Below are 25,194 nucleotides of genomic sequence, written 5' to 3'. Positions count from 1 at the left end.
ATCGGTTATGAACTCCAAGAAAACATCTGTAACCGATTTTAGCCATGGGGTTATATTATATATATATATATATATATATATATATATATATATATATGTATATATATATATATATATATATATATATATATATATATATATATGTAGGAATCCAAGAGTCATAGGTAAACCCTAATCCATACACTGTGGGTTATGATCCATATTTCATGTGGGCTAACTCTTCATGGAAACTTACATAAACTTAGCCCATCATGGATCAATAGCCCAAACCATATATATATATATATATATATATATATATATATATATATATATATATATATATATATATATATATATGGTTTGGGCTATTGATCCATGATGGGCTAAGTTTATGTAAGTTTCCATGAAGAGTTAGCCCACATGATATATATAATTAATTTACATAATTAGTCCCCGTTAATTTAATTAGGTAGTGTTTGTTTTTCGTCTGCAGATCTGCGTGACCTCTAGAGATGGCAAAAAAACCCGTACCCGATGGGTACCCGAAACCCTAACCCGAGTTGACCGGGGACGGGGACGGAGATGGGTATTACCCGAATGCAAAAAGCGGGGATGGGGATGGGGATGGTTCTATCTGTTGGGTATCCATACCCGTACCCGAAACCGGCCCCGATGGGTACCCGATATATATATATATATATATATATATATATATATATATATATATATATATATATATATATATAGTATTATTTATGTTTTTATTTTAAATAATGCATAAGCAAATGTTCAGTAGACAAATTAAGGTTTTTTTAACAATCAAACGTATAGTTTTGAGAAGACTTTTAATGTCCTTTTTTTTTGCAAAAAATGGTTTAATTTGTAAACTTGAATGTTATTATTCGTGTTTGAAGACATTCAGTGATTATAGTGCTTTATATTAATTATGTTAGTTTTTGTTTTGTTGGTTAATCTATAACTATGAGTTATTTTTCATAAAAGTTCAAAACTTTGTAATGGGGAAAAATCCTCGATTACCCATTGGGTATCCCCGTTACCCATTGGGGATGGGGATGGGGATAGATTTTTAATCCCCGATGGGGATGGGTTCGGGTATGGGCATGGGGATGGGGATTCGGGTATGGGGATGGGGAACACGAAACCCGGTATACCCGTACCCATTGCCATCCCTAGTGACCTCTTCTGTCTGCGCCGCGCATACCACGCGCATACATTAGCCTTCGCAGACTGTTTGTTTTTTTGAAGACTGCAGACCTACAAATGTCTGTGCGCCCTCTTCTTGGCGCAGATGTGGACCAGAGTCTTCTAACATCGTCAGACATCTTCTAGCCTAAAACAACATATATATCTTTAGTTTTTTTTTGTTTTTTTTTTTAATTTATATATTTTCCAACTTTATTAATGATAAACAATTTGAAAAAAAAATTACAAAACTTAAAAAAAAAACGTTTGACGATATAAACATGATATTTTTGACAAATTTATAAATAAAGATTTATTACAATAATAGTCGTTGAAGTTGTTTATATAAATATGAAAAAAAATCATAATATATTATTATATTTTTTTGCCAAATTTTGTAAAACATTATTTAATACAATATCGTCAATTTCTCGAGAAAAAATATTTATGGTACGTTTTAATGAATTTAATTGAAAAAATCGAAGTTTATTTACATCAATTTATGTATCAAATTCTTTGATCACTAATTATAATGTTTAGTTATAACTTTACAACCAAAGTTGTTGGTTTTTATCAAATATATACGTTAATTCATACCATTTTTATTTTTATTTTTTATATAATAATACATAAAAGTTGATCTAGATTCGTTAATTATTTATAACAAAGTCATAAAAATATTAAAAAATCACGTTGAAGTTTAAAAAAATCAGTTTATTTAAATTTCAGTTTATTTTAGTAGCACGCAGATGTTAAAAAAACAAACAGTCTTCTTTTCTCAGACTGCAGACGTTTGGTCCACCTCTTCTACTGCAGAGGTCTACAGATGTGGTCGGCAGACTGCAGACATTTTGCCTCAAAAAAAACAAACAACACCTTAGTCTCTTTTGATCACTAAATTAATTCTTGATCAATACTAATTAAATAATATGATTTCATATTAATATATTAAAACTTATAATATATTAATAAATCATAAATAACCTCTTACTCAAATATCCATCCTCAAATTGTCATGGTGATATGCAACCCGAAATGGAGCATGCTACTCTCGGGTCAACTACATACCAATTATAGTTATGGGCTTAGACACCTAATCCAACAGTCTCCCACATGGATAAGTCTAATAACTATTATTCCAAGTACAACTCCAAAATCCCGACTAGAAATCGTAGCTCATAAAAGCCATTGTCGAACTCTGACCTAGGCAATGACGCGTCCATTAGATAAGGGATCATATATTCCTACATTCTAGATATCGTATGAACTGAGACATGGATTATAATCATTCTCTCTATTCATGTGCTGTTTCCCGATTTCCGATTTATGACGATCGACTAATTGAACAAATCAAATCAGTCCAGGCTTGGCTAAGTGCTTAGGGTTGCCATCACTAAATCATCGTGGGGTCCACATATATTGCTTTTATCCAACATTGGGTAAAAGGAACAGATAAACTTTGATTCATATGTTTGCTCTATTTACTCATCAAATCATACACAATGATATGTTTTATAACACCGAGTTACCAGTGCGATTACATATCATCAATGTGCAACCGACTTGTAAACTGAAAATATATGTCTCCGTTTCAAGAATATAAGATATTATCGTCTCACAATCACTCGTGATAAAATCCATGAAGTGGTTCAGATGAGCGTGGGTTTAATCCAATACTCGAATCTTATTCCAGGAGTACTCATGAACATTGCAGCAAACTTGTTATGTCTAAAACACTTAGACAATCTTGAGTCAGATTCATGACAATCTTGCCTCAATACCTACTTCCAAAGTATGATAGACTGTGGATAGTTTGAATAATCTTATTATTCTGGAAGTCAAAACATGCAAAGTGAAATACAAGAATAATCGAATCCAATATGATCTCAGAACTTATGAATATAAATAAAACACATTTTATTTAATCGTCATATTGATTACACATTATTCATTGTATAATGTTTCGATTAATCAACTTAATACTTGAATTAAAACAATAGTCTTCCCATGCTCCAAGCATGCACACTATGTTTACCTATGGTCTTTTCTTTGTGAAATAGATAAATTGAATGCATCTTCAATAAAACTCATTTCACAACTCCAAATCTTTATCCCCAGTGTAAGAATACCAAATTCCTGCCACTATTAGAATGTGTTAGGTTCTAACCTTTATGCAATGATCCTTTTGTAATGTCAATGCACCAAAGCCACAGAGGCTTGGACAATGAAATTACAAAACTTTCCACTGGAGATTGATAACAAAACAATTCCAAGGAAGCAAAGTCTCAAATTCAAAGTACATTCCTTTGAACATCCTTCTTGCATAAAAGTTTCCAACCTACACATAGATTCTTAATATCCAACTCCCATTATGAAACATTTCCATATTTGCCATACGACAGCTCATTATCAATAGAATCTTGTCTATTCATAATAATGTCAATATGGTCCATCAATCACAATACTTCCAATTGCCCACAAACAACCAATCTTTGGCGAACCTTAGATTGTTCTTAGCAATTGTTTAACAACTTTAGTCATATCCGGTTCTGGTCCTTTTTCCTTCTTAATGCCCTAGGCATTTGGAAAATTCAGAACACATAAATATTATAGCATATGCAATCGATCCTATACCCGAAGCATATGGGATACGATCCATTATGTCTCATATAAAGACGTGATACTTTACCAGTCTCTTGCTATAATATTTCCATATATAGAATTTCCTTATGTTGAACCATTCCAACATAATAATCACATACATCCTTGACTAAATTTGATTAAAATCTCACAATCTAAGCTTTTAGATTTGAAATGAAGTATAATTTCCTCTCCCTTAATTATAGCAAAACAACTTTTCAAACTGCAACTTTTACGAATTGAAACTTTTGTTTTCCATAATTAACATTGCTAAATTGCAACACTTACCATAATAATTATGCTCCCACTAGCATAACAATTATTTCTTTAATAGCATAACACTTATGCTCTTACTAGCTTTGACATGTACCCAGAAATAAGCTGGACTTCTAGAAATCAATACTTATTCATTTCCTTACCAAAGTTCAGATTTCTGATACTCGGTGCTTCGAAAAGTCTTTTCCAGACTTCTCAAGCTCATACACCTTTTAGATTAAATAGCACAAGTGTGTGTTTGAACCTTTCAGAACTTAAACTAATAAGTCCCGAATGTTCAAACTATTTGCTAATTTCTTACAATTCGAACTATGAAAAGGGATGTCGTAATCATACTCGAATTTGTGAACACAATTATCACAACTGCTAACTCTAATCCTTTAAAATCTACTTAGTGAAAGCGTTTCCTCACAATCATTTTCATTAATTGGAGAGAAACCTTATGACACTTAGATTTTATGGTGTATGTGTTCCTATCCATGTGAATTTGTCATAACCATAATCACAAGACAAGGTTAGTGACAAATGCAAACTCATATGGACTGAACTTGTTCAATCTTAATTTCTTGCCACCTGGAAGCTCAACGGCCTACCATTGCTTCCAAGTTGTTATGCAAACAATTGAGAACTCATAGAACTCACATGCATAGTCAACTTAACTGGAATGGGCACAAAAACAAGAATATGTCAACACGATAGGTTACAAACCTCAAGTCGTGTGCTAGTAATTAACAATATGTTTATTCTCGATTTGTTCTTGAGACTATTCAAGACCATTAAGAGTTAGTGTGGATCTTTATCAAGATAAACACTTCACACAATTGGTCTTAATTGGTCTTTGTCTTATCCAAAACATCACAACTTACCAATTTCAAATGTACAAGGGTAAGAAACATTTTAATCTACATTTGATGAGTGTCATAAACCTTCTTAAGATTATGTCACTCAAGTCACAATCTTGGAGTATGACTCTAAGATTTCTGGAACGAAGTATGACTCATCTTCTTGATTTAACCATTTCAATCAATTCATGATTCCTCTTCTTAGTCATACTTGTGCACTAAGATGTCCTTAGAGGATTAATTGTGATATGGTTCCATAATCACTAAGATGATCATAAAACACGATACTCAAGTACTCTCCCTTCTTTTTAGATTGGAGAAACTTTTATCTTTCTGCCTAATTTGATTCTTCTCATTCGTTCTGCTATACATTGAAACTTTTTCAATGATTCAAAATTATACTTAATCCTGTAAGTATAACCATATTTACTAAACTTTTAGTAAATCATGCCGAATAGTCTTATTGTTCTTTGTGGTGGAACTGACCAGCGCACAACCAAGTGTACCCGATCCCCTAGTCCTTCACTTGACTCGCATATACATGTGAACAAGGAATTAGTCTAAATTTCCCAAAGATGAAGGTTCTCGTTCATCACACAATACAAGTTGCATGATTCAAAGTTTCTATCCAATTGAAACTTGGGTGATGAGAATCTTTCCTTATTTGGTAAATTTTGACACTACCACAAACGAAAGAATCAAATCCATTTTCCAATATTGCTATCAATAGAAATATACAAACATCAATTTTCACAAATGTTATTGCAAGGAAACTTTAAAAATAAGATAAAAATCAAAATTTTATTTATTTATAAAATGCGGAAAAACCTTTCCTTACAATGCAAGTACATATGAAAACTATGTTGCTAAATATTTCTAAGCATTCTATCATAACTCCTAAGCAGCAGCTCAAAAATCCGATCATTGAATCAGCCGATCAAAATCCATCTTTTCGTGATCAGATTCAGCTTACTCTTCCTTTAAGCTTCCTTTGATTCTACAAAACATCAAAATGTAATATCATCACATCATGTATTAAGAATCTACAAATAGGAACTTAATAGAGTTAGATAGTGAACTTACCTGAAGTAGAGTCAAACTTTTTGACTTTACCATCCTTGTGGTCCTTCAGGTAGATACGGCAGCTTCGCAACCAATGCCCCTTCTCTTGGAAATAAAAACATATGGACTCTTTGGGAATAGTACACGGGACTATCTCAGACTTAGTCTTTCTCTTTACCTTTTGGTCAAATGACTTGACCATGGTCGATCCCTTTCCATTGGGAAGAGAAAGATTTTATGGACTTCCAATGTTACCATTGTCAATGTCCATGGAAGTTTGGGGAGTAGATCTTCCAATCAAGTTTGCTTTACCATTGCGCCAAATCATTGTTGATTCAGCCGCAATTAGCAAATAGGTAAGATTGATAAGGGTCATGTCGCGGTCTGTCATATAGTCATATTTAATGAACTCACTATATGACTCAGGAAGTGATTGAAGAACCCATTCAACAGCCAACTTCCTCGAGACAACGACACCTAATACTCTCAGCCCGTCAATATGTGACTTCATCTCCAAGACGTGAGTACACACGGACCTTCCATCTTGATGTTTCATTGCAAGTAGGGCTTGAGTGACCTTGAAATTTTCAAGTCTTTGAACTTGTGGGTTAGGGAGAATTATTAGAGGATGTGGAGGAAGTGAAGCATGATTTCCATTTCCACGATCCAATCGTGGAGCATCATCTTCAAGAGGAAAGCTTATTCCAAAAGATTATGGAAGACCATAGTTGTCTAAACTAGACATCTACAAGGGAGAAATTCAAGTTAGTTGATTTAAGTCCTTAATATAACATCCAAATGAAATATTAAGGCTAGGACCCAACACAATATTTTACAATTTGGAAGAGGGATGCCGTGATCCAATTGCAAAATATTTGAAGGTAGGTAAATGACGATTTGCAAATTTCCACCATGAAAAACGAAATTGATTATTAGTTTTCAATGAATTGAAATTCCTAGATTCTTTTGAGATTCATTGAACTTTTCAATGGCATGTTTAATCTTGATTATGCCCTTCAAGTTTGTGACTGGGATACCGATGATCACAAACAAGGTGCGAATAACCATGCAAATTAGCTTGGTACTCTCAAAGTCATTTATCACCTAATTAGTGTGTCAGTTAACCATACACGCTCCATTGATCTATGACAAACAATAAGCTACCATTTGCCACCCTTACTAGTCCAAGTTAGTGTGCCGGTTAACCACACACGCTCCACTAATGACTTGCCAAGGTGCAAAGTGCAATTTCATGGGTTAGCATCAAATTCACATTTTTCCTAAAGTAACTAAGATTGGGAACTTATAAGGGTTTAGTTACTTTATAATTCATTATACTTTTATTGAGGGTTTAGTGTCCTATCCTACCCGTTCGACTAACGACCCTCCACCAGTCAAGGAAGCGGTGGGTGAGAGTGGACACCCATTAAACCACCAATTTACAGGCAGTAACCTTATACCCCCCTTATAGACCAGCTTCGTGAATGAGGCCTAATAACGGTAAGACTGACTTGTCTTATACATATATATATATAATTATTAAACTTTTAATTTTGTATAGTATAAGGGTGTATTTTAAACTTTTAAAATACTAAGTGGTTTAATCTATTAATTAAACTTAAACCATGTTATTATGGAATTATTAATTCTATTTTAATTAAACACTTTAATTAAATAAATAAAGTCCATAAGGTGCAATTTGAACTATTCAAAAAACATCAAGGTTCTAAATATAAAAAATTCAAAATTAAAAACTATTTAATTAATTTTTAAGTTATAAACCCGAGTTTCACCTTTTAATTACAAGAGTTTTAGAAATCAATGTTTCATGATTTGAGGCTTTTCAAATACCAAAACTTGAGGACAAGTTTTGTAACTCTTGAAAACTTTTGAGTTCTAAACTTGATTACAAGATTTGTAACTCCATAAAAACCTTTTGGTTGCCATAACTTATGAGTTTAATTGTTTTAATGTATGAGACTTTTCATGTTCCATAACTTGAAGACAAGTTATGGATTTCTTCAAAAAACATTTTTGATCAATTTTAACCAATAAAATTATCTTATAATTTTCTTTAGATCTTGTTAAACTCATAAGTCAAGATAACTCATATCAACAATTTGAAAGCAATTAGTCTATCACATAAGCTAACACAAATCTTGAAATTTTGACAATTATCCTTTAATTGGATGAGGATAATCACTACCATATTAGAAAAAAACATATTTTATGATGCAAAATAGTTTGTGGTAGTGATCCCAATCCAATCCAGGCTAAAAATCCCGAAAATCTGCCAACAGGCTGTCTGACTCGCCGAGTCAATTCATGGACTCGTCGAGTTCATCCATGGACTCGGCGAGTCCAGTATGCCAGAATGCAGATTTTCAGTTTTTCAGCTTTGAACAATTAGCCATGCATCAAATATAACAGAAAACAATCCTTGGCTCTGATACCACTGTTCGGTTTTGTATACTACAATATCCTATGGTGCGCATACAACCCTAATGCTTTGGATTTATGTTTTCTCTAATTATACATGCAATGAAATATCCAAAGCATAAGCCTACAACTAGCATAAGATTTGACACTTGAATCATAAAATATAGGAAGAATAATTACCTCTTTGTTGTAGCTTAATGTATTTGGCCTTTAATAACTTAGCACCTCAAATGTGATGACTCAAACGGTTCACAACACACCCTTGAACAATTGGATGACTTGAGAGAGATTACTAGGCACACAAATCGGTTATGAACTCCAAGAACACTTGTGTAACCGATTTTATCCATGGGGTTATATTATATATATGTAGGAATCTAAGAGTCATGGGTAAACCCTAATCCATACATTTTGGGTTATGATCCATATTTCATGTGGGCTAACTCTTCATGGAAACTTACATAAACTTAGCCCATCATGGATCAATAGCCCAAACCATATATATATATATATATATATATATATATATATATATATATATATATCATTGATTTACATAATCAGTCCCCGTTAATTTAATTGGTCTCTTTTGATCACTAAATTAATTCCAAATTAATTCTTGATCAATAATAATTAAATAATATGATTTCATATTAATATATTAAAACTTATAATATATTAATAAATCATAAATAACCTCTTACTCAAATATTCATCCTCAAACTGTCCTGGTGATATATAACCCAAAATGGACCATGCTACACTCGGGTCAAGTACATACCAATTATAGTTATGAGCTTAGACATCTAATCCAACAAGTATGAACACAACCACCCACTTGGTGTCGTACGATGAATGACAGCGACCTGAAACGGTGGCAACGGGCAACGCTAGCGGCGGCGGACGACAACGGGTGGAACAGCCGTTGGAGCAGCGGCATCGATGCAACAGTGGAAAAAAAGTGGCGGAGAGCTGAACCAAAATAGCAGCGATGACAGCCTCGCCGTCCGATGACGGCTTCGTCTTCAATGGGGGTAGCGCAACGCAAGAAGAATGGGGAAGAGAGAGTGTGCACGACCCAACCACGGACAACAACATCCTCCACGACCGACAGTCTTCCGATCTTCACAACTGAATCAATGACAGGATTGCGGTTCTTCGTCTTCATCGGCAGCAGAACAACGACGATGGCTACTTGGTGGTTCTCCGGCGGCAACAAGGAGGTGGCGGCTGACTTGATACACAATTAGGGTTAGGGTTTGTTTGAGGCCGCATAACAAATGGTTAACATGAAGAGGGTGACGGGTTATGACCCCGTCCAATTGATCGTAGGTACAATATTCACTTTCAGTCCCTCCTCCATAGATCCTTTTCAATTTAAATCCACTGATTACCTAACAACCCCCCTCTACAAAATATTTTGCATTTATGATCCAGATGTTACAAAATGGACTCCAACTTCCTGAAATGATAACATTTAACTCCTTATGGCTAACACTGATAACTTACTACAAATTTAGGGTTACTATTCATTTATTAATTTTATCTATTTATTTATTTAATAAATGTGATGTTACACAGTGGTGGTCATTTTACAGGCCGCTTCCTAAAACACCCCTTATAGACTCGCTTCGTGAATGAGGCCTACTAACAGTAAGACTAACTTTTCTTATGTAACACCCAAAATTTTCGAGCCAATTTAAAACTTTTTAAAACATTTAAAACCATTAAGTTGTTACAGTTTACTTTCAAAATAATTTGAACATCAGAGTATCCCCATAATGAATCATGAAAATGTAAGGAGGTGCACGATCACGCCTTCGCCTTCCCGCGTTCATCAGAATACCTGAAACAATAATCGATAAATGTAAGCTCGATGGCTTAGTGAGTTACCCCCAAAATACCAACGCCATACAGATATAACCATATCATATAAACATATAAGCAAACAGCAACAACATGCATAATGAGCCATCAGTCTGACTGGACCGAATCCTGGTCCTCAGTCTATCTGGACCGCTCTCCGAGCCTACGGCACGTCTGGACCGCCCTCCTCGGGGCCTTCAGCCTATCCGGACCGCTCGCTGGGCCTTCGGCCTGACTAGATTTGCCCGGCCCGGGCCTGCAGTCTACCCGGTCCGCCCAGGGTGTCTTGGCCTACTGCACACAGCAAGACCTGCCTCAACCCTTTCCCCAAACCAACAAACATGTGCACATACATATAAACAAGTAAACATGCAGATCTAACAGATCACTAACATGACAACCATCCTATAACTAGGATACCGATCTAACCGATCTCTAGCATAGCAACCATCCTAAACCAGGATGAAATCTAACATAGCAACCATCCTAAACCAGGATGAAATCTAGCATAGCAATAACATAGCAACCATCCTAAGCCAAGATGTAATCTAACATAGCAACCATCCTAAACCAGGATGAGATCTAGCATAGCAATAACATAACGACCATCCTAACCGAGGATGTAAATCATAAAGGGTCGGCCTTGGTGTCGTAGACCCTGTTGATATAGTGAGGAGAACTCACCTGACACTGCTGAAGTCCCGTAGATAAAACTCCAGCTGCTGGTTGACAGATTCCCGAACTGTCAACATCAAACAATACCCAATTAATAATTAGGTTCCAAGCCTAAAGTCCAACTCACACTCCAAAGGCCCAAAAGTCAAGTAATGGGCCAAAGCCCAATATATGGCCCAATTTTCCAAATTGGGCCCAAACCTCTACATGGTCTTTCCTTAAGGCCCATTCAATTAGTCTAGTCCAAACTCTTGGTATTCCCATGGCCCAATATCACATAATCATAAAGGCCCAATTATGGTCCATCAATGGCCCAATATTCCAAATTGGGCCCAAGACTCTCACATGGGCCTTATCCTAAAACCCATATAATTATTTAGTCCATCTGCTTATTCTTGGAAGCCCATTAGAAGTCCAATCACCAAAGCCTAATCGGAAGGCCCAACTCAAAGCCCAAGTGAAATTAGGGTTTCACATAAAATGATGATTAGGGTTAAGTGTTCCTACTTAACCCATTAAGGGCTTAATCCATTAAGGACTTAATCCATTAAGTCCATTATTATCTTAGGTTAATTTGCCAATGATTATAATTCAATACTTTAAGTTTAATAATTAATTCAAGTGCGGGTCCCGACTTTTCCCAAAAATTAGGGTTTTATGCAATTAGGGTTTTCCAAACCCTAATTAGGGTTTCCTACCCAATACTAGCCCCATTAGTCAATTGGTTGGGTCTTTAGGTCACTTTGGGCCTCGTTGGGCCCATTAGGGTTTTTATTAGCTCAATTAGGGTTTCCTTGAGTCCATTAGAGTTTCATTGGTCCCACATTGTCCAAACATCCCCAAACGAGGTCCAAACGCAAACAAAGCACACCGCCACCAGACACGGCGGCCGGTGGCGGCAGGAGGCGGCAACCACCACCTCACGGTGGTGGTTTCAAGTTTTCCTTTACTATTCCGTTTGATTACAACTTACAACACAATCCAAATATCACACACACACTAATAAAACGTACACGCATATCCTTTGCTCGGAACATAAATCCAACACCCACCTATGGTGGGCGGCGATGTTAGCAGCTTCATTATTTCCGGCAGCCACCATGGCCGGCGGCCATGGTGGTTCTTCACGATCTCCAGTCGACAGAAAACCACACACAATTTGCGACACACGGCTGAACATGCACACAACAGCCACCCCAAGGGTGGCGGACGTTGACCGGAGTAGAAGAAGGGTCGCACAGGCGGCGACGGTCGAGCTGGGACCTGGCACTGACGAAAACACGACGAAACAGAAGGGGAAAAAGGGGGGGTGGTTCTTCAGTTCGACGGCAGGAACCACGGCGGCGGCCTCTTGGCGGCAGGGTACCGGCGAACAGAATAAGAAGATGGATGGAGGGAGGCGGCTTCTTGTGGTCACTGTCGTCGGCGGAACGGCAGCAGCGGCGGCGCCATCGTCCGGGGGTAGCGGCGGCGGCAACCCGTCTTCAACGGAGATGGGTACATCGGCGGTGGCGACAGCCTCACTTCGGTTCCCGGTGGCCCTCAACGCCGACAGTAAGAGCTTCGGGTGTTCGAGACTTCACCGGCAGCGGGTTATAGCGGTGCTTAGCACACTAGGTGGCTCGTGATCGGAGGAACAAGAGGAAAGTCGGTGATGGCGGCTGGAGGAATGGAGGGGTGGCGGCCGACTCTTCTTAACGTTTAGGGTTTACAATGTGTCATCACAACACATATATACCCGAACATTATTACAAATTTCCCATAATCACATTTTTGGTCCCTCCCCATGGGATCTTATCAAATTTAATCCAATATTTACAATTTAAACCCTGAATATTAAAATCCATTACACTTAGGTACGGAAATTACCAAACAGCCCCCTATCTTCCATAATCTCTTTCAAATGAAGTCCTAATAATTACCCCATAGTCCCTGCCTTCACAATCATTTACGAAACTAGTCCGAAACTCACATTTTTAACCCTCGGAAATCAGAAGTATATTATTTGGCACCCCGAAACCAACCCTCCACTAATTATTATCTGATTTTGGACTATAATTACATATAATAATAATAAAAATCGCTTCTCGGGCTTCCGGGTTTATTATTTAATTATTATATTTTAAATGGGATGTTACAACTCTCCCCCACTTAAATTTGATTTCGTCCTCGAAATCGTTTCTTCTCATTCCTTACACACCGAACAACTTGAACTACAATCCCGAGCTTCACCCTAGCCTTTCCAAGGCAACTGTAACCAACCCTCATAGGGTTCCAAGACCTGAAAATAAACAAATCCTGATTCTGATTATGCTGTGGTCTACCCACAGTCTTGCGAGCTGGCCCACCCTGGCCTAATCGTCTGCAAGAATTCATGAATGCTACGGGTCCTCCCGCAGTCTCACAACACTTCCCTCACTATCTGACCGCTTGTGAATGCTACGGCTACCCCCGTAGTCTTACAACACTTCCCATACTATCTGATCGCTTGATCTAATGGATTACGTACATAATCTTCAGCCTGACTGGACCGCCCCTCCGGGCCTTCAACCTATTTGGACCACTCTCAGAACCTTCAACATGTCTGGACCGCCTCTCCGGGCCTTCAGCCTGTCTGGACCGTTCTCTGAGCCTTCGGCCTGACTGGTATGCCCCACTGGCCTTCAGTCTATCCGGACCGCTCTAAGTCTGTTGTGCACAAACCTGGGCCCATCCTGGGGCCCTCTCCCATATAGCCAGTTCTCCCCCACTTGGGGTTTCGAACTCCTGATCCAAATCCGTGGACTATAATCTCGGCCTAACTCTAGACCTCATGTTGATCGCCCACTCTTTCGGGAACTCGTGGTCCGATCCCTGATCCGCGTATCTACCACCTACGCTAAATAACCCGTACACCAGTGCTGAAAGTACTGCCGAGTCCTGGCAGCTAACACAACCCTCAATCTTAAAATCCAAAAACCCTCATAGTCAAGCACACACTCGACCGAACCCCCGAACTGAGCTAAATTTATGACTAGAACCCCAAACTGATTCTCCAAATTCTGCTATCAAGCAACGAGAAGACACGATACACATGTTGGGGAGTTTTACCGAACTCCCAACTCACACAACCCTCAAACCAAACAACCACTAGGGTTGTCTTCCTTCCAGAAAACGATGCGAGACCTACCCCAGTTTCAAAAACCGATCCTGCTTCTGCGTTTCGGAACGATTCTCCCCCACTTAGATTCAACTAAGTCTTCACAATACATGAAAAATTGAGAATTTCCAATCCTTCTTACTTTCCAACGATCGATCTGATGACAACTAGACCTTTCCAAATAGTACTCCTTTACTAGCCAACCCCAAATGATCACATGCTTTTAATAACTAGATGAAAACTTCCTGAATCCCTGGGAAACCATCAGTCTCTAAAGCTTGAATGATCCCACACTCAAATCTTGAAGACCTAAAGATAGGTGCTCCAGCTAATATCTCAGCACGAGCTACTTCCCTTGGCGCTATCATCCGCCAAGCAATAACGATTACTAAAACCACTGAATCCGGACAATGCTGAACAACCATCCTGTAGGACCCTGTCCGTAGACCTCTCACATAATACCCTTCTTCCCACAGTGTTCCAATAATTCTCCCGCTCTCGGGCTCTAGAAATCATATCATTCAGGGTCTCGCACCCTGAATCACTCACCAGCTCAGTCGTCCACGGCTGAGCTGCAGTAGCTGAAACAACCTTTTTTCCCTAAACCGGGCTACAACTACCCCCAAGACATAGTCTACAATCCCAAAAGTGCAATAGATAACAGAATCAATCCTCATCGTCTGATACAACAGATCCAAGGCGAATCGGATCTCGCAAGATACTTATGCCACATCGACCCACCTGCGCTCACCAGCGCTGAACTAATGTCGCCAATCCCGGCGACCAACTGACCCGAGCTGGAACACAACCTGATCCTAGGGTCCCAAGTCTGCTCACTCCTTCGAGCTCGAAAACTGAAAGGGCAAAATCATGGCCCTAGAAATGACATTTCAATCTATCATTTAACCATTTTACTTCCTGCTGCAAAACTTCAGCTGATCATAATCATCAATCCCTTCCGGAGTCCCCGCGACTCGTATCCCGACCTCGAACAAAACCCCCGAAGCCTCAAATCCAGGAACTCCTATGCTAGCCACTCCTGCTCAATCCGCGGAATGTAATGAGTACAGAACATCTCCCTGATCCTAAGTAACTGCAGCCCTCGACTCATCAGAATATGTACCAATAACAAGTCCTGGTACTGGAAAACTCGACCAGCTCCTCTCCCCTGCCGTCGTTACAGCTGTTGAAGCTGTTGCGGCAGCCGTCTCAACAATGGCTACATAGCGCTCATCAAGGTACTCAACCATGGCGGTCTTGATAGACCCAAACATCTCCGGAATCTGACCCCGAACAAATCTCGATCACCTCCTCCCGGATGATCTCACCGACATGATCAACTGACAATGTTGGCCTATCCTGGCTGCCAGCTCCCGATCCTAACTCGAATCCGGTCTCAAGACGTCTCGTAACCACCATTCTGGTAACACACCAGAAAGGTCTCTGATAACCCATATAATGACAAATAGCCAATTCCCAACCAAACCCTAGGGGTTGTGACTTCCTTGCTACACGTATGGGTCCTGTGCTTTCAGTAGTACGGGCCTATACTACCTTCCACACCTACCCATATTTGTTTCAAGTATCACCACAACACCCTAACAATCTACATAAACATAGCGAGCACTCAATCCTCACTCCTAGAGGAAAGCTAACTGTCTGATAACTGACCTGCCGGTCCCAAACAACTCACCCATCCATGAAACTTCCACCAACCCTGCAGCACTAGTGTACGCTAGCCATACATAACGCTGGACCCTATAGACTTTCTAATATCCAATCCTACCCTAAGCTCCCAATCAAACAACAACAGAACATAAGGCCAAATCAAACATTTTCAGGCTATAAGATCTTAATTATGTACAGTCGTGATGCATTCACTAAGCAACTACAGTAATGATGTCAATTTCATATAAGGAAAACCCTAGGCTATCAGGCATCATGTAATCAGGCAACTCTATCACGCAATTCCTGAAGATCCCTAGCCTAGTACTAGCATGATGTTCTAACACATCACCCAATCAAATAATTCGTAAGGTATTTTGGGGTCTATCCGCGAGCTCCGGCTGATCGTATACTTGCATCCTCCTTTATTATTTTGAAAACATTTTAAGAAAATCGTTTTAAAGTCTTGTCCTCAGTTTGAGACTGGAGACACGCGAGTATTTCCTCCAATTCACTCAAACCAAGGCTCTGATACCAACTTGTAACACCCAAAATTTCCGAGCCAATTTAAAACTTTTTAAAACATTTAAAACCATTAAGTTGTTACAGTTTACTTTCAAAATAATTTGAACATCAGAGTATCCCCATAATGAATCATGAAAATGTAAGGAGGTGCACGATCACGCCTTCGCCTTCCCGCGTTCATCAGAATACCTGAAACAATAATCGATAAATGTAAGCTCGATGGCTTAGTGAGTTACCCCCAAAATACCAACGCCATACAGATATAACCATATCATATAAACATATAAGCAAACAGCAACAACATGCATAATGAGCCATCAGTCTGACTGGACCGAATCCTGGTCCTCAGTCTATCTGGACCGCTCTCCGAGCCTACGACACGTCTGGACCGCCCTCCTCGGGGCCTTCAGCCTATCCGGACCGCTCGCTGGGCCTTCGGCCTGACTAGATTTGCCCGGCCCGGGCCTGCAGTCTACCCGGTCCGCCCAGGGTGTCTTGGCCTACTGCACATAGCAGGACCTGCCTCAACCCTTTCCCCAAACCAACAAACATGTGCACATACATATAAACAAGTAAACATGCAGATCTAACAGATCACTAACATGGCAACCATCCTATAACCAGGACCTTCCTTAAGGCCCAATATATGGCCCAATTTTCCAAATTGGTCCCAGACCTCTACATGGTCTTTCCTTAAGGCCCATTCAATTAGTCTAGTCCAAACTCTTGGTATTCCCATGGCCCAATATCACATAATCATAAAGGCCCAATTATGGCCCATCAATGGCCCAATATTCAAAATTGGGCCCAAGACTCTCACATGGGCCTTATCCTAAAACCCATATAATTATTTAGTCCATCTGCTTATTCTTGGAAGCCCATTAGAAGTCCAATCACCAAAGCCCAATCGGAAGGCCCAACTCAAAGCCCAAGTGAAATTAGGGTTTCACATAAAATGATGATTAGGGTTAAGTGTTCCTACTTAACCCATTAAGGGCTTAATCCATTAAGGACTTAATCCATTAAGTCCATTATTATCTTAGGTTAATTTACCAATGATTATAATTCAATACTTTAAGTTTAATAATTAATTCAAGTGCGGGTCCCGACTTTTCCCAAAAATTAGGGTTTTATGCAATTAGGGTTTTCCAAACCCTAATTAGGGTTTCCTACCCAATACTAGCCCATTAGTCAATTGGTTGGGTCTTTAGGTCACTTTGGGCCTCGTTGGGCCCATTAGGGTTTTTATTAGCTCAATTAGGGTTTCCTTGAGTCCATTAGAGTTTCATCGGTCCCACATTGTCCAAACATCCCCAAACGAGGTCCAAACGCAAACAAAGCACACCGCCACCCGACACGGCGGCCGGTGGCGGCAGGAGGCGGCAACCACCACCTCACGGTGGTGGTTTCAAGTTTTCCTTTACTATTCCGTTTGATTACAACTTACAACACAATCCAAATAACACACACACACTAATAAAACGTACACACATATCCTTTGCTCGGAACATAAATCCAACACCCACCTATGGTGGGCGGCGATGTTAGCAGCTTCATTATTTCCGGCAGCCACCATGGCCGGCGGCCATGGTGGTTCTTCACGATCTCCAGTCGACAGAAAACCACACACAATTTGTGACACACGGCTGAACATGCGCACAACAGCCACCCCAAGGGTGACGGACGTTGACTAGAGTAGAAGAAGGGTCGCACAGGCGGCGATGGTCGAGCTGGGACCTGGCACTGACGAAAACACGATGAAACAGAAGGGGGAAAAGGGGGGGTGGTTCTTCAGTTCGACGGCATGAACCACGACGACGGCCTCTTGGCGGCAGGGTACCGACGAACAGAATAAGAAGAAGGATGGAGGGAGGCGGCTTCTTGTGGTCACTGTCATCGGTGGAACGGCAGCAGCGGCGGCGCCATCGTCCGGGCGTAGCGGCGGCGGCAACCCGTCTTCAACAGAGATGGGTACATCGGCGGTGGCGACAGCCTCACTTCGGTTCCCGGTGGCCCTCAACACCGACAGCAAGAGCTTCGGCTGTTCGAGACTTCACCGGCAGCGGGTTATGGCGGTGCTCAGCACACTAGGTGGCTCGTGATCGGAGGAACAAGGGGAAAGTCCGTGATAGCGGCTGGAGGAATGGAGGGGTGGCGGCCGACTCTTCTTAAGGGTTAGGGTTTACAATGTGTCATCACAACACATATATACCCGAACATTATTACAAATTTCCCATAATCACATTTTTGGTCCCTCCCCATGGGATCTTATCAAATTTAATCCAATATTTACAATTTAAACCCTGAACATTAAAATCCATTACACTTAGGTACGGAAATTACCAAACAACCCCCTATCTTCCATAATCTCTTTCAAATGAAGTCCTAATAATTACCCCATACACTACCTTTTCAGAAAATTCAATTTGAAGCAATAAAAACGAATTTAGGTAATTATCCTAATCAAACCAAGATATCAAAATCGAAAAATCAGGGATCTGACGAGTCAACTCGTTGAGTTCTCGGCAGGAACTCGTTGAGTTGGACCAACTCGTCGAGTCCAATGATGAACTCGTCGAGTTCAGTGAACAGACTAACGAATCTGTTCCCTCTTCCTTTGGAGAATTCACATATGCATCAAATTCAACTGAAAATCATCCTAGGCTCTGATACCACTAATGGGTTTTAAACATAACTACATCATATGTGTTCATGCAAACCTAATTACTTTGGATCTATGTTTTTCACTAGTTGAACATGCAATTGAATACCAAAGCAATAAACCCTAGATCTAGCATACAATTTCAAAAAATTACATAATGAAAGGGTTTTGATGTTTACCTTTCTTGTTATGTAGTTATAACAAGAACTCCTTGGTAGATCCTTGACTTCTGAAAACTTAGTGCCTCAAATGTTTCACCTCTAATGGCTTACAAACACTACTAGCAAAAGGATGAGAGGAGAGAGAGGATGGAATCACTAAGAAATTCGGCTAGGTTTGTATCAACAAGCATTGGCCGAAGATCCTAAGTCATGGGGTCTTTATATAGCTATGGGTTGCTAGGGTTTTCTGGAGGAAACCTGTAACATCCTGACTCCCAGGTATAATTATTTAATTAAATTATATTCATTTTGTCAGGACAACTCGACGAGTTGGAGGCCCCAACTCACCAAGTAAGAGACTGAAATGGCCACGTGATTTTTAAGACTACTCGACGAGTTGGGGGGACCCGACTCGACGAGTGGGAGCTGAGTGTGAAAACCCTAATTTTCAGGATTTGCACCCTATTTAAAGGACCTTAAGTCCTTTACCCCATCTATGTGTGTGTGTGAGTGAGTGAGAGAGAGAGAGAGAGAGAGACTAAGATTGTATGTTTTAGTTCATTCTTGGAAGGAGTTTGAGGAGCAAAAGGCTTGGAATGAGAAGGAGCCCTTGGATCCAGTATTCTTTCAGTGTTAGCTGCCAGTTCGAGGTAAAAATCTATTACATTGACCATTTGTTTGTTAGATCTCTTCACTAGGGAGTTTATGGCCATTTCCATCTTCTCTTTGAATCCTTTAGTTGTTTGAGCATGCCTTGAAGACGAGACTTCAGATCTGGATAGTATGAGGTCCCTTAGGCCAAAAGATTCAAGCTTTATCAAGCTATTGGCCAACTTTCATCCATTCAACCCTTTATTGAGCTTTGGGTTGGAAAACTTAGACCTAGATGCCATGCATGGACGTAAAGCTTGCAGCTTTATGTGGTATTTCAGCCTTAGAATGCTAGATCTTGAGTATGGGGCCTTAGTTCTGCTTAAAAACGTCTGAATGAGAGAATTGACTGAAGGGACTCGACGAGTTGGTGACCCAACTCGACGAGTTGGTTAGGGTTTTCCCCGATAGTTTGGACGCGTTACAAACTCAGCGAGTTGGTGAGACAACTCGGCGAGTTGAGTTGGATCTTCCCGATTTTTCAGAAGAAACGAAGGAACTCGAAGATTCGCATAGATGCACTCGACGAGTTGGGTCAACATGGACTGTTGACTCGAGTGTTGAATTCCATTGACTTTTAGGGTTTGGTCAAGTTATGGATTATGGAGACCATGGAGGGGTAAAATGGTCTTTCATCTTTTTTGAGAGTTAGAAAATGGGCTAGCTTAACATCATTAGAGTTGTTATAAAGTGTTAATTAGAGATGATTATGATATGTAGGCAGAGTCTAGACCGATCATTGAGTACGAGACCTACTTGCTTACGTACGAGGTGAGTCTTCTCGCTATACTTACCTGAGTGGTAATATTGTGTGACCGAAGGGTCTTATTTGATTTATTGACCGGAGGATATTATGTGCTTATATTGAGTTATGTGATATCATGCATTTTGTCTTCATGATTTATGTTGTATGTTATTTTTGTGCCTTATTGAGTTAGGACCAGAGGGTCCAAACCCGAGCTGTGAGACCGGAGGGTCTTCACTGAGATACCAGAGTGGAGGGTCCGACTCGAGCTGTGAGACCGGAGGGTCTTCACTGAGATACCGGACTGGAGGGTCCGACCCGAGCTGTGAGACCGGAGGTTCTTCATTGAGACACATGACCAGAGGGCCCTTATCGAGATATAGCCATGAGAGGCTAATTATTTGTGTGTGGTATTTTGGGGAACTCACTAAGCTTCGTGCTTACAGTGTTGTGTAAAATGTGTTTCAGGTACCTCTCAGGATCGCGGGAAGGCGCCGACTTGATTGTACACATCAGCTAGAGATTATGTTTTTGAGGATTTTGGGATATTATCAAACGTTTTGTTGTCTTGTGTTTTGAACAAATTATACATTTGTGTTTTGGAGAAATGTGAGATTGTGTTTTATGTGGTTTTAAAAATGAAAATTTGTGTGAAAAATCTAGAGCGTTAAAAGTTGGTATCAAAGCCTTGGTTTGAGGGATTCAGATGTACCCTTGGGTATGTTTTGACTCAAACTGAGGATTTAACAAAATTTTCTAAAAAGAAATGATTTTCTAAAACGAGTAAACGCTTTTAAGAGAAAACGAGATGAAGCAGTGTGTACAATCAGCCAGAGCCCCAATGGTGATTTCCCAAAATACCATTACTTGTTTATATTATGAGATACTTATGGGATATTAGAGCTGCATGCTAGAGGATAGGCTAGGTATTTCAGGAATTTAGAACTAGAGTTGCCTGATTCATGATGCCTTAGCCTAGGGTATCCTATTAATTGACATTATCTGCTATTTGTTCTGTGTGTGTGCTGAGTAGGAGTACCTCGCAAGAAAGTTTTAGAGAAAGCTTTGAGTCGAGGAGTAATCTAGGAGAGATACCTAGATGTGCATTAAGAAATCTACTGAGAGAGTAATTTGATATCCGTGAGGGATAGATTACTTGTGAATTAGGATCCTAGGAGGAGGGCTTGGAGCGACTATGGGTTGGTGTGGAAGGTAGTATTGGGCACGTACTACTGAAAGCACCAGATCTGTATGCGACCCAAGTAAGAACCTAAGGATAATAAGGATCATGTAGAGGTGGGTAATGGCGTGTGTGCTTGAGCTAGTCTCTGATGATTTTCGTGTTTGTGTTTCAGAGACACAATGTGATTACCCGCAACAACCCCAGGGGCAGTGGTACCAGTGACGAGGAGATGCGCAGGATCATTGCTAAGGAGGTGGCCACAACTATTAGGGAGGCCATACCAAAGATGTTCGGGTCTATTAGGACCACGCCGATTGAGACATTTGATGAGCGATATGCTGCTGTCACAGAGGCTGTTGCTGCCACAGCTACCGCAGCCGTAGCTGCTGCGATGCCACATGGGGGTGACTCGTTGTTGTTTTGAGAGTTCAGCAACACGAAGCCACCAGAGTTTGACAGGACCCAGGACCCGATTTCTGTAATGAGATGGATCTCCGACATTGGCGGGTGTTTCTATACGTGTTCATGCCCGGAGCATTTGAGAGTTCGGTTTGCACTGAACCAGCTTCGTTTGGGAGTGAAGGACTGGTGGAAGTTCGTGATGACTGATTTTACTCCTGCAGATCATGCTGTAGTGACTTGGGAGAGGTTTACCCAGTTGTTCAGAGACAAGTATGTTCCCCAGGTGGAGAGGGAACGTTTGGCCCAGTAGTTTCTGTCTCTCAAGCAGAAGACAGAAACAGTGACAGAGATTATGAGGATGTTTCATGAGAGGGCGATGTTCTGCCCTGAGCACGTGTCTACTGAGCAGGCACGTGTGAGCCGGTATTTGAGCATCTTGAGGAGAGATATTTGGGAGTTCGTGGCGAACTTGTCATATCAGAAATTGGCTGAGTTGCAGACCAATGCCAAGATGAGAGAGATTGAGCTGGAGATTCAGACCAGAGAGGAGGGAGAGCATCATGGGAGAGATAGGAGACTAGTGTAGTCGCAGCCAGCGACAAAACGGGATAAGCCCGCTGATTCGAGAGCAGGAGGCCAAAAGGGCCGCACTTGTGGCAAGTGCGGCAAGAGCCATGAGGGATCTTGTCGAGTAGGGATTTGCTACAAATGTGGCATGGAGGGGTATATGGCAAAGGACTTCCCCCAAGGGATTTTCGGTTTGCTTTCATTACAACCAGACTGGCCACCGGAAGGCCAAGTGTCCTCAGCTCACTCAGGGATCAGCCCAAGCTTCTGCTTCTGCTGATTTACGTGTTACTGACGGCCGGACGGGGAAGGCTAAGGCTCCGAGAGCTCGTGGGAGAGCATTCCAACTGACTGTGGAGTAGGTCCGCGCAGCGCCTAATGTTGTTGCTGGTACGTATCTCCTTATTTCTGTTATTTTGAGATTTGTTTATGCTTATATTGTGTTGCACATAGGTACTTTTCTTGTGAGTTATGTGTCTGCCTCGGTGTTATTTGACTCAGGTGCGAGTCGATCTTTCGTGTCCTTATCCTTTAGTCGTCACATTAGTGTGAGACACGAGGCATTGAGTCGACCGTTGAGGGTTTCTATAGCCGATGAGCAAGAGGTTTTTGCCACTGATGTATTCCAGGGATGTGTTTTAGAGATCTTCGGTGTAGAGTTTCTGATAAATCTAGTGCCGATAGCGATGGGTGATTTTTGTGTCATAGTGGTCATGGATTGGTTGAGCCGGTATGGAGCCATGATTGACTGTGAGCGTCAGATGGTGACCATACGAGACCCTAGTGGGGTAATACTTACCGTTTACGACGAGGGAACTAGATCGGGATCAGCCTTCTGCTCTGCCACCAGGGCGAGGCAGAGTCTACAGCAGGGATGCATGGGGTTTTTAGCGTACGTGATGGATACACGGGTTGCCACCGAGAGACCGAGGTCTGTTTCCGATGTTCCATTAGTATGTGAGTTCTCGGACGTTTTCTCCGAGGAATTGTCGGGCGTGCCTCCTGAGAGACAGGTGGAGTTCCGGATCGATCTGATTCTGGGGGCGACGCCTATTTCCAAGGCACCTAATCACCTTGCGTCACCCGACATGCAGGAGTTATTGTCGCAACTTCAGGAGCTGTAGGGGATGTGTTTCATTAGACCGAGTAACTCACCGTGGGGAGCACCGATCCTTTTTGTCAAGAAAAAGGATGGTTCACACCGGATGTGCATCGATTACCGGGAGCTAAACAAGTTGACGGTCAAGAATCGTTATCCACTACCGAGGATCGACGATTTGTTTGATCAGTTGCAGGGGCGTCTTGGTTTTCCAAGATTGATTTGATATCTGGGTATCATCAGATGAGAGTTTGCAAGGAGGATATCCAGAAGACGACCTTTCAGACTCGTTGTAGGCATTACGAGTTTGTAGTGATGTCTGTCGGGCTCACCAATGCACCGGCAACGTTCATGGACTTCATGAACCGGGTGTGTAGACCCATGTTGGATCGGTCGGTGATCGTGTTCATCGATGACATTTTGGTATACTCGAGGTCTAGGGAACAGCACAATGAGCATCTTCGGGAGATTCTTGGGGTATTGATGACGGAGAGGCTTTATGCCAAATTCTCCAAGTGTGATTTCTGGTTACGAGAGGTCCAGTTCTTGGGACACCTTGTTAACCAGAATGGGATTTTGGTCAACCCGGCCAATATTGAGGCAGTTATGCGATGGTAGGTGCCGAGATCCCCATCCGAGATCAGGAGTTTTCTGGGTTTGGCGAGTTACAATCGGAGGTTTATCATAGATTTCTCCAAGATTGTTGTTCCTCTCACCAGATTGAATAGGAAGGGTGTTACATTTGCTTGGGGGCCTGAGCAGCAGTCATCATTCGAGACTCTTCGCCAGAGATTATGTGAAGCTCCAGTGTTAGCCTTTCCGAAAGGAGTGGAGGACTTCGTAGTCTACTGTGATCCATCTATATCGGGGATGGGTGTCGTGTTGATGCAGAGGGGACACGTGATAGCATATGCGTCGAGGCAGCTGAAGCCTCACAAGACAAGGTATCCCACCCATGACTTGGAGCTGGGGGAAGTGGTATCCGCCCTCAAGATTTGGCGCCGCTATCTTTACAGTGTCCGGTGCACCATTTACACAGACGATAAGTACTTGAAATACCTTATGGATCAGCCCAACCTGAATATGAGACAAAGAAGGTGGCTGGATGTACTGAAAGACTATGAATGTGAGATTTTATATCACCCTGGCAAGGCTAATATGGTAGTCGATGCCCTGGGTCGTAGAGCAACGAGTGCTCCAATCCGAGATGTGTGTATGAGGATGACGGTGACGACTCTAGTCTTAGATGCCATCCGAGAGGCCCAAGTGGTGGCCATGAGACCAGAGAACCGTAAGAGAGAGCGGGTGATTAGGCGGATTTATGAGTTTGAGACTGATAGTCGGGGGCTTATGACCTTTCGTGGGCGGATATGGGTGCCACACACGGGTGGAGCTCGACATATTTTGATG

At 41.2% G+C, this 25,194-nt stretch overlaps 2 long non-coding RNA genes across 2 annotated transcripts; both read right to left on the bottom strand.

The window, feature by feature from the left end:
- Positions 1 to 10,138: 10,138 nt before the first annotated feature.
- Positions 10,139 to 12,673, bottom strand: LOC145139601 (uncharacterized). The gene is made up of 3 exons (XR_013721953.1): positions 11,999 to 12,673; positions 10,995 to 11,052; positions 10,139 to 10,290 (listed from the first exon to the last, which is right to left on the bottom strand). It is a non-coding gene; the product is annotated as an uncharacterized LOC145139601 (long non-coding RNA).
- A 3,678-nt stretch (positions 12,674 to 16,351) lies between these two features.
- On the bottom strand, positions 16,352 to 17,919 carry LOC145136824 (uncharacterized). The gene is made up of 2 exons (XR_013720726.1): positions 17,841 to 17,919; positions 16,352 to 16,503 (listed from the first exon to the last, which is right to left on the bottom strand). It is a non-coding gene; the product is annotated as an uncharacterized LOC145136824 (long non-coding RNA).
- Positions 17,920 to 25,194: the final 7,275 nt, after the last annotated feature.

This window comes from Lactuca virosa, chromosome 9 (genome assembly GCF_052849685.1).
Source record: "Lactuca virosa cultivar CGN04683 chromosome 9, Lactuca_virosa_CGN04683_v6, whole genome shotgun sequence".
NCBI lineage: Eukaryota > Viridiplantae > Streptophyta > Magnoliopsida > Asterales > Asteraceae > Lactuca > Lactuca virosa.
This window is presented reverse-complemented; position numbering and strand designations above follow the sequence as displayed.